Source organism: Triticum aestivum, chromosome 6B, assembly GCF_018294505.1.
Source record: "Triticum aestivum cultivar Chinese Spring chromosome 6B, IWGSC CS RefSeq v2.1, whole genome shotgun sequence".
Classification (NCBI taxonomy): domain Eukaryota; kingdom Viridiplantae; phylum Streptophyta; class Magnoliopsida; order Poales; family Poaceae; genus Triticum; species Triticum aestivum.
In genome coordinates, this window is record NC_057810.1 from 725,646,524 (window position 1) to 725,657,565 (window position 11,042).

Here is an 11,042-nt window from a genome sequence, read left to right on the forward strand (position 1 = left end):
CTCAACTAGCGAAGATCACTCTAGTCAGGGCATTTTGGGTACGATGAACTTTGTTATTTATGCTTATGATATGTTGCTTCTATTTTTGCCAAGTCCATCTCTTTCTATTGCTCAACTATATAGGTTGCATATCTTCGACTCATGTGACGATGCAGGTGCATAGATCATTGATGGCGAAGAAGTGCTACGCCAGGAGTATACGATGAGTGGCCGAAGTGTCAGGCCCAGGTGTACCGGTTTCCGGTTTCCGAGCGACAACCAGTAGTTAGTTTAGGTTCACGCTAATGCGAGAGAGGGATACGAACTCATGTACTGCATAGTTTCGCTATCACTCATAGTGATAGCTCTTCTCGCGTATATCATTGTTTAGATGAATGACGATGTAGTTACAAATAATCGAGACTTGTATCGCTAATTTTGAGATGATGACGTGAGACCACTTTGTGTTGGATGATGATTATGATGATGACATGATTTGATGAGACTATTTGTATGTATATGCTATGATTACATTTGTATTTGTATGTATATGCTAAAGATTATTATATAAAGCCTATTCTAATAAAAAAATATGCAAAAAAAAAAACAGAAACTAATAAAACTAGTAGTAGCGAGGGGAATAAAGTTAGCAGTAGCGCTCCCTTACCAGTAGCGCTTCCTGCTAAAAAGTGCTGCAGATATTAGCAGCAGCGCTCTGCACTAAAGCTCGCTACTGCTAGCCATGTATAGCAGTAGCGTGGGGTGACACACGCTACTGCTATATGTTAGCTGTAGCGCCTTATCAGTAGCGCGGCATCCCGCGCTACTAATAGGCAAAATACCCGCGCTACTGCTAGGGTTTTCCCTGGTAGTGTATGCTCATACCTGCACCACTGGCGGTGTGAATATGGTACTTTCCGTGATACTTCTCGCGGAGGGTCACTTTCTCTAGCTCCCCCATGAGGTGATTGGTCGCGCCGCTGTCAAGGTACCAATTTTTATCGATGCCATAGGATCCATCAGCAGCAGCAGCGACCTTGTCATCATCTTCCGAAGAGGCACCGTCTTCGTCAAAGCGATACCAGCAATCTTAGGCGATGTGTCCGGGTTTCCCACATATCTGACAGCGAACGACATCAGGGCGTGACCGACCCGAGCAGCCGCGGTGACCCCTGTTCTTGGTGTAGATGAGGCGGCCGCCGCGGGAACCAGAGTTATTGGTGTTGCCGCCGCTGTGCTTGCCCTTGGTGCGAAGAGGACTGCGATGACGAGAGGAGTACCCGCCATGCCCGCGGGTTGCCGCGTTCGCAGAGGACTTGAATCCGCCGCTGGTGCTGTGGTATTGGGCGACACGCTGATCGAAGTTGCTCAACATGGCATAGAGTCTCATCAAGGGACACCGGCGTGATGTGGGCATCCAGGGCAGAGACGAGCGGCTGGTAGTCCATGTCCAGATCGTGCAGCAGATAGGAGATGAGTTCGTCGTCGTGGATGGGCTTCCCGGCGGCGGCGAGCTCATCAGCAAGACCACGCATGGAGGCGAAGTAGGCGGCCATCGATTGATTCCGTTTCTATGTATTGATCAAGGCAGTGCGGATGTTGTTGACGCGGCTCAAGGACTGCGACGAGAACATACCTGCCAGTGCCGTCCAGTGAGCGTGCGTGGTGGTCACCATGGTCACCACGACAAGCACCTCTTTTGTGAGGTTGTTGAGCAGGTAGCCAAGGACCTACTGGTCCTCCCTCACCCAGATGGGGTGGAGAGGGTTGGGTGCGGATGTCTCCTTCCCGTCCTTGTCCTTGGGGACGAGAAGGCGGGGTGGCTTCGGAATGGTGCCGTCAACGTAGCCATAGACCCCGGCTCCCCTCAACTGCGGCATGACTTGGGTGCGCCACAGGACGTAGCTCGTCCGAGAGAGCTTCTCTGTGACCTGACCACTTAGGTTTGATTGGGTGGCACTGGAGGAAGACATGACTAGCACTAATGGAGATTGAAAGCTAGGGTTTGGAAGAGGAGGCTTTGATTACCATGTGCGATATGCGGAAACATCTTACCTTGACCTGATGCGACGTGCTTCGTGTTTATAGGCAGGGGCGCACCTCCCTGAAATGCATACATCGTTGGAGATTTTACAGGAGGTGTACAACTTGGAGAACAAGAGATAGAAGTAGTTTCAGGAGATACGGAGATAGAATTACATGTGAACCGAACCAACTATCTATCCTATATCCTGCGCCCTTGGACTCTGCCACACGTGACATGATATGACACAATATACATTGTGTTTAACAAAGATAATGTTTTCAGAGTTGACACATTCTCGAGCTCCAGTTTAGTGCAATGCCTAAAGAGCTCGGTATTGAGTGGTAGGCCTTCTAATGCACTACATTTCACAAGCTTAAAAGATTGCAAACTTTCAAAATATGAACCCTCAAGTAGCCAACTTGGATACGCGGCACAATTGTAACCCTCAATTTCGAGGCACTGAAGTTGAAGCGGCGGCATCAAACCTTCAATAATCTCCAACCGTAAACTATCCTGCACACTCGTGTCATTATTCGAACTCCAGACAAGGCACAGGGTTCCGAAGTGACTTTTCTGATATAGCATAGAGTCTAGGGCCTCATTCTTTCCACTGACATTCTCCAGATTTCTGACACTTAAACTGCCTCCAAGCTCTTTCATGTTACTGATCTGTTGCAACTCAGACCCCTTCTGGTTTTGCACACAAAATTGTTTAAGATGTTGGAGCAAAGTTAGCTTGCCTATATAATGTATTTGAGGCAGAGCTACTTCATACCTCCTGTATGACAGATCGTGGTACCCTTCAAGATGCCGTAGCTTGCTTAAATTACAGAATTTGTCAGGCAAGCTCTTAACTTCATGGTTTAACTGAAGTAACTGTAGCTGATAAAGACCACATAATGATCCAGGCAATTCGGCAACACAAGTTTTGACGAGGTTCAAATACCGAAGATGCTTCAGCACACCTACAGATTCAGGCAGCTTGCTACTATTGTAAAAGCCCAAATGGAGCACACGTTTTTTTCTTTTTTTTCGAAAAGGGGGTTCGCCCCAGCCTTTGCATCAGAATGATGCATACGGCCAATATTATTAAAATGTAAAAGATCCAACAAGAGTCTCCAAGTCTCACACATAGTAGTAAACAAATGCTCACAAAGAGCAAAACATGAAAAGCAAAGCCACAACCGGCTGGCATAAAAAATAGGAACACTACATGCCTATCCTATTACATGACCGCCATCCAAACCGGTTGAAAATATCCCATGCTACCATCTCCCATCGGGTAGACACAGTAACCAAACGCTCCCTGACCTCCGTCGGAGTGAGTAGCGACCATATACGGATCAATGCAGTGGCCCTGAAGATAACCTGCAAAAAGTGAATGTTTGTTGTTCTATTAAAAACCATATCATTTCTGCAGTTCCAGACTGCCCAAAATAAAGCACAAACGCCTACACGAATGTGCCTCGCTGTATCTGAATCTATCCCATCGAGCCACGTCCCAAATAACGTGTTGATAGAATTCGGCGGATTAATATTAAAAGCAATGTGAACCGACCGCCATAAAATCTTGGCCAGCAGACAATCAAGAAAGAGGTGTTTGATAGATTCATTATGGTCACAAAAACTGCATCTTACAGAACCAATCCAGTTACGTTTTGCCAAATTATCCTTGGTCAAAATAATTTGTTTATGCACAAACCACATAAACCTTTGATTCTCAAAGGAACCTTAACTTTCCAGACATGCTTCGAGGAAGGATGACCGAGAACACTCCGTTCTTAGTGAGTTTCCAACACAGCTGATCTGGCTGATCTTCTCACAAGATGAAGCCAGGCCTCCCAACGATTTTCCACTAGCGTCCTCCGAAAATGAATATTGAGTGCAATGGAGTGTAGAATTGTTGCAACGTAAGCATCTCTACGTTGAACAATGTTATACAAAGAAGGATATTGAAGTGCAAGGGGCATCTCCCCAAGCCACGTATCCTCCCAAAACCTTGTAGTAGCTCAAATGGAGCACACGTAGCTTCTTCGAATATTGCAGAACCTGATGGAAAACATCACTTATATCATCCGTAAGTGGTTCGATGCAGATAAAGAAAAGTGGGGCTCGTAAACAAAATGATTGTTGGAAAAGGTAATCCCATCTGCAGTAGTATAGTATCTTTCAGCTCAAACGTCCATGTCTTGCGTGGCCTCAGAGCTAGTAGTGTACACAAGACAGGACAGTGGAGGCGGCATCTCGGCATCTAGCCGGTCATTTTGTCCGCCTGCAGTTTTGTCTTTCAAAATTGGAATCCGTGCTACCTCTAGCCACACTATTCTCTACAGGTTTTTCTTTTCATAGGTGTCCCACCTTTCCAGCTGTCAGTAGCAAACAGCAGCTGGTAGCTAGCTTTTTTTTCGAAAAGGGGGGATCCCCGGCCTCTGCATCAGCATGATGCATACGGCCATCTTATTAACAATAAATCATCCACAAGGTCTCGAAATCTCAAGCTGGTAGCTAGCTGTAATCCGAAAATGCCGTTTGGTGGCCGAGCTGCCTGGCGCTCGCTATCCTGCGCGTTAGGCTAGCTTGCGATCAGTGGCAGACGCGTGCAGACGTAGTAGGATTCGCTAGCTTGTATTTCACCCCGTAGCCATTTAACAGCCACCGTATTATTCTTTGATCAACAGTGTCATCCCATCTCAGTCGATACGACATATCAGCGCAGGCACACGTACCTTCACGAACATGGGCCGGATTTACGTGAGAGACTAGAACATCGGCAAACTTTCTAGCCGTTTACCCATCGTTGGGATTTATACTAAGAACTATTTGACACAACGAATTAAGTTATTTGTAACTGCCGGACGAACGTCGGGATTTACGCCCAGAATTACTTAAATATGAACCAACTAGCAGTGGCGGAGCTTGACAAAAACCTTTGGGGGGGCCAAAGACAATTTTTTTTTTGACCAACTGCAGCAAACCAAAACATTTACCTTCTTCCAGTTATCAAAACCATGCACTGTGAATACATCAGAGTCTCCTTTTGATGAGAAATTTCTGCTATAAACAAAGCAAAATAAACAATATGCACGATAACTATCCTCTGAGTACTCTAGCCATGATGGGAATTTTTCAAACCACTTATATTGAAAGCAACGCTGATGGCCCTTTTTACCAGAAGCTTTATACTCCTTCAGTTTTGGTTGCATAGGACCTAGCAACAAATCTGATCTCCGCACGCTATCTCTTTGATTTTGTGGGTATTGCCAAATTTGTGGTGGCAATGCAGGATCTCGCTCCAAGAATTCCATACCTCGAAACACAACAGGAAGAGGAACTGGATATTATGTTTGAGGCTCTTCATCTTGATTTTCATGTTGTTGTTCCAATTCAAGAAGCAGAGGTAAAGGTTGGGCTGGTGGAGGATCTTCTGCTACTGCATCTTGTTGATCTGTCCTTTGTCTTTTGAAGTAGGACTGAATGTTGCCGCTGCTGCCATTAACCATGGTCACTTGATCAATCTTATCCCGTTTTGAGATGAAATACAAATTTGTGATGCAAAACACAAAAAATCCACAATTAGATCAGATGAATAGACATACTTAATTGCTAAATTACTAATCAAACTCCTACAGGAAGCAACAAAAATTCCAAATTTTGGTGCTGCCCCTGTTTCCCCAATTTCACTATCCTAGTCCTGCGTACATATCACACGGACGGCCGGACGGGGGATCCAAATTCCAAGTGTCCAACAGTTTAAGGTGGGCGCAGCCACATGAGCACTTACAAATCCGCGGGGAGGACCGGAGGAGTGGCCGGTGACGGCGGGTGGCCGGCCGATGTGGACGACCACCAGACCCGCGAGGCCCGTGGTGAAGAGCAGCCGACGCCCGACGATGATGCCCTTGTTCCTCCCTCCTCTGTGCTGGGATGTTCGACGGCGGCACGCGCGGATCAGGGCAAGCTTCTAGTCGGCGCAGGCGCATCGAGCGAGTGCGGCGGCATGGCGGCAGGTTGGCTGGGCGGGACGAGCGTGGTTGGGGAATGGCCGAACGGGGAATAGAGGCAAACAGTGGATGGAAGCATGTTACGCTAGCTCTGAACCTGCAGTGTGCGTGCGTGCACGATGGGCCATTAGCCCATTACTTACATGACTACGTAATACCTAGTAAAAAAATCCTGTTTGGGCTGGGGGGGCCACGGCCCCCTCAAGCTTCCACATAGCTCCGCCGTTGCCAACTAGTATTCTCAAAGCAGCTATTCTATTTACTCAACTCTTTTTTTTTGGAAAAACTTAACGATCTATTCATCTTCCATCATGTAGTATAAATACATTTAGATCTATGGACCACTTAGCAACGACTACCCGTGTCGGGGGTTGGATACGACATATGCCAAAGGATGGCTTATCATGGTGGGAGCGAGTAGAACGTCGTCGGTGCCTGGAAGCGGGATGAGGCGAAGACATGCACGCCGGCGGAACTTACCCAGCTTCAGGACTCTCCTAGGAGATAACACCCCTACTGCTGCTCTGCGGGGTCTCCGCATGATCACTAAAGCGAAGTGACTACAATGGTGCTCCTGGAGCTGTTTCGGGAGGTAGGAGAGGGCAAGGCTAGCTCTCTCCTTCCTGGGCTATCTGGTCTATCTCTCTCTCTCTCTCTCTCTCTCTCTGGCTGGGTTCCAACCCTTTGCATGGGTGCCCCGGGGGGTTTATATAGGCCTACCCCCGGGGGTACAATAGTAATCCGGCTGGGCGCGGGTCCCAGCCGTCTGTCTCTCAGGCCGCCGTCCTTCCCGCCGGCTTCTGGGGCCCGCCGACTGGCGGGTCCCGCGGACAGGCTTGATACTGTAGCGGCACTCCTGATGACGCAGGCTCGGTCATCGGGTCGTGGCAACAGTGCCGCCGTCTATCGGGCGATCACTGTCACCATTCCCCATCTTATCTGATTAATGGCTCGTGGGGCCCCAGGAGGAGTCGGCCGACTCCAGGGAGGCCGACTCCCACAGGTCCGTCTTCGGGTTGCCCAGGCCGCCTTCGGCCCACCCACTGACAGGCGGCCCCACCGCCTTCGGGTCGTACAGGCCGGCGTCGTGGGCACAGTATACTGCGTACTGTGGCTGAGATCAGGGCAGGCATGGCAACAGTGCCGCATCTTCGCCGGAGATCTTCCAGCGGTACGGCTCACTGTAGCCATGCCGGCCCTTCGTAAGCAGGGGGGAAAGGCCATGCCGTGACCGTACCCCGCGTCATACTTCGGGATAAGGGAGGAGTCTTGGGCCGACTCTCTACAGTCGGCCTCCCTGGAAGTCGCCAGCTTGGAGTCGGCTTATCTGGGAGTCGCCAGCTTGGAGTCGGCTTATCTGGGAGTCGCCGTCTGGGACTCGGCATACCTTGGAGCCGCCCCTGGGACTCGGCCTGAGGGGCGCGGCCTGCCCCGATGTCTTGAAATGTCTTGGGGCTCGGGTTAGCCTACCCGTGGCCCATTACTCCGACAGTAGTCCCCAAAGCTGGTGAAACCCTGCGGTCGCTGTATTGTGGGGCTTCAACAGCTTCAATCTTTAACAGTGCAGACTCTCGGACTCGGCTGCCGTCTTCCCTTGGGCCGACTGTCGAAAGCCGGATCTTCGGTTAAGAGCCCCAGTTTGAAAGTCGCGGCGGGAAGCCAGGCAGCGTGGCTGATACGCTTCCCCGCAGCCATCAGGGCGGTCCTATCGCGTGGCGCCACGTGGGAAGAACAGTCTGCCTGCCCACGCGCGTGACGGGACGGGCCGTCAGGCAGGGCCCGCCACTACCGCGCCTCGGCATACGGACGGATCCGTTGTGGCTGAGGGCGGTTGGTTTTCCCACGTCGTTACTGCGTGCAGTAACTTCGTGGGTAAATCGTGGGGCGGCGTGGGGCATCGTGCGCAGTTAATCCCGCGCCCGCCCCCTCGGCTTCTCAGCCCGCAGGGCTATAAGTAGGCGGGGGGAAGTGGAGCGGCACAGCTTGCGCGCCTTTCTTCCCCGCTCCCCCGCCTCATCTTGCTTTCTCTCCCTCCTTCCTCCGCCATTGAGCAGGAGCACATCATACCGCGGCGATGAGCTCTTCCTCCGCCGCGGCCTCTGCCGTCTCCGGCGTATGGGACGGCTCGGAGGTAGAGGAATAACACATCGAGTTCCTCCGCCAGACCCGCCGTCTCCCGAGCGCGGACCTCGTGCGTGCCCGCGCCGCGCCGGAGGGGGAAATCCGGCCGGCGCCGGAAGAGGGCGAGCGGGTCATCTTCCGCTCGCACCTTATGCGCGGCCTGGGGCTGCCGGCGAGCGGCTTCTTCCGCTCGTTCCTGGAGTTCCACAGCCTTCAGCCGCACCACCTCACACCGAACACGGTGGTGCTGCGCTCTGCCTTCGCCACCCTGTGCGAAGGTTTCCTCGGCGTTCTTCCCACCATCGAGCTGTGGGGAGAATTCTTCTCTTCTAAGCTCGGCACGCACATCGCCGGCGTGCCGGCCTAGTGCGGCGCCTTCATCGCGATGCGGCGCTCGATGGCCTCCCATCACGCTGATCAAGTCGGTGAAGATGTGGCAGCGCTCGTACTTCTACGTGAAGAACCTCGCCTCCGACGGCGACTGGGTCAACTTGCCGCCTTACAACGCCGCTCCCCTGACTGGGCGGCTCCCCAGCTGGTCCCACCAAGTCAAGACGCTGACTCCCGCCGAAGCCGCCGCCGTGGCGCGACTCCGAGTCTTGACGCAGTCGGAGGGACTCGTCGGGGCCGACTTGCTGGCCGCCTTCATGGCGCGCCGAGTTCTCTCGCTCCAAGGCCGGCCTCACCTGATCTGTCAGATGAGCGGCCTCCGAGACCCAAGTCGGATGAGCACCAAGGAGATGCCCCGCAAGGAGGTGGCGAACATGGTGAATTACATCGCGCACTGCGAGGACGAGGAGGACTGGCAGTTCGGCAAGGAGCCGTACTCGCGCGACAACCCTCCACCAGTGGTAAGTCGCGTCTCCCTGCTGTTTTATCTTTTTCCGCAGCCGGCTCCGGCTTCTGACTCTTGCTGGCTTCTTCTGAACTAGAATCCTCTTATGCAGCCTGCCGCCGGCGCCACGAGGCAGCCCCGCGAGTATGTTCCCGACCGCGCGGAGAGCAACGTCGACGACCCCGACTTGGGGGCAGCGGCGATGGAAGCCGACGCCCAAGGCGGGGGAGGAGGGGCAGAAGGCGACTTCAGGCGCTCGGCCACCTTCGCCGACTGGCCTGATGACGACGCCGAAGGCGAAGTCGCTCCATGCCACCAGCTGAGGATCGGCCCGTCGGGCGCCGGCTCCTCCACCGGCCAAGGCGACACGAAGAGGCGTCACGCCGGGCCGAGTGCGCCTGGCGGCAAACTGAAAAAGCTCAAGGGGGCGGCCGCCGCGACCAGACGAGAGGAGGCGCCCGCGAAGGCCAACCGCTTCCGAAGGGAAGTGAGAAAGCCGCCGCTAGTATCCGCGTAAGTCTTTACGCTCTTTTATTTTCTTTGTTGAATCTTGCCCGAGTCTTCGTTTATATACTCCCTTCATTCTTCTTCAGGGTCCCTCTTTCCCTTGAGAGAGTCGCCGTCCCCTCCGTCATGGGGTCGGCAGAGACGTCCGCCAATACTCGGCGGCCCGACCCTGCCGCTGACCTGCGGGAGGCGACGGAGCGAAATGCGCGGGAGAAGCGCGAGGAGGAGGAGGCCGCGCGTTTGGAGAAGGCGGAGGCCGACAGGGCGGCCGCCTCCGCCCAGAAAAAGCTGGATGATGCCGAAGCCGCCCTTGCGGCAAGACGGCGTGCCGAGGAGGCCGCGCATCGCCGATCAGCAATGCTCGTCCCCCCACTATCGTCTGCACCGCCGCCTCCGGAGTTCACGGGTAGACCGGGGGAGCCGACACTGAGAACCCCGTCGCGGAGAAGGAGAGCGGCGAGGCCTCCATGTCGGACGCTTTCGTGCCGCCGCCGCCGCCTCCACCGCCATCTGGGAGACCGCACGACAAACAGCCGGTGGATCCATCGGAGCCGCCGGCCATGGACGAGGTCGAAGCGCGGCTGCTTCTCCAAGTCGCCTCGCCGGTGCATCGCCGTCTTGAGAGGGCGACCTCGGCGCCGCGACCTCGGGAGATCGGCGCTGCCAGCTCGGCAACTCTAGACGCCGAGGCCACAAGCGCCGCGCCCACCGGGTGGGTGCGCGGAGGCGGCACTGGGCCGCTAAATCAATTGCTCCTGGAAGTCCAGGCGAAGTTGCGGGCCGAAGGCGACGCCTTTCAAGCCTGCACCAGAGCGCACCTGGCCGCGCGAATGGCCGGCCGAGTAAGTTTCTTCTCCTTCTTGATTCTTGTTTTTCTCTGTGGGGGCGCGCCAGCGCACCCACTGCGTGTAGTCCCCGAGTTCCGGGCCGGCTGCTGAGCAGGCGGTTCGGAACTCCCTCTTGCGAGTTCCAAACACTAACTTCGTCTTCAATGACTTATTGCAGGAGTATCACAACCTCCGCGCCACTGCCTTCAACCGCAATGTTGAGGAGTTGAGCAAGCGGGTTGTCGACTTGTCGGAAAGCCGGAGTGAGTTCTTCTTCTTCGCGGGGGCGCGCTGGCGCACCCGCGGGCTATAGTCCTCGAGATTCGGGCCGACTGCTGAGCAGTCGGGCCGGATCTTCCCGGCGATCTTCTTTGCTGACGACTGATTTGTTTCCTCTTTCGTTTTTCAGGAGACAACGCCTCTCTTCAGGAGCAGCTGGGCGAGGCCAATACCGCCCGTCGCGCCAAGGAGGGGGAGTGTGACAGGCTCGCCACGGAGCGCGACCTGCTGGCGGCGCAGCTGGCCGAGCAGAAGGAGATGCTCAAGAAGGCGCAGGACGAGGCCGAGAAGAAGGAAGCCGCTCTCCTGGCCGAGTTCGAGAGCGAGCGCTCCTCCTGGACTGACAGGGAGGCGATGCTGACCTCCGGCTTCCACGAGATCGAGGATATTGTGGATGGTACGTTTCTTTCGCTTCTTCGCGCTTCCGACTATGTGTCAGGCCGACCTCTGATTTTTCGACTTACTTC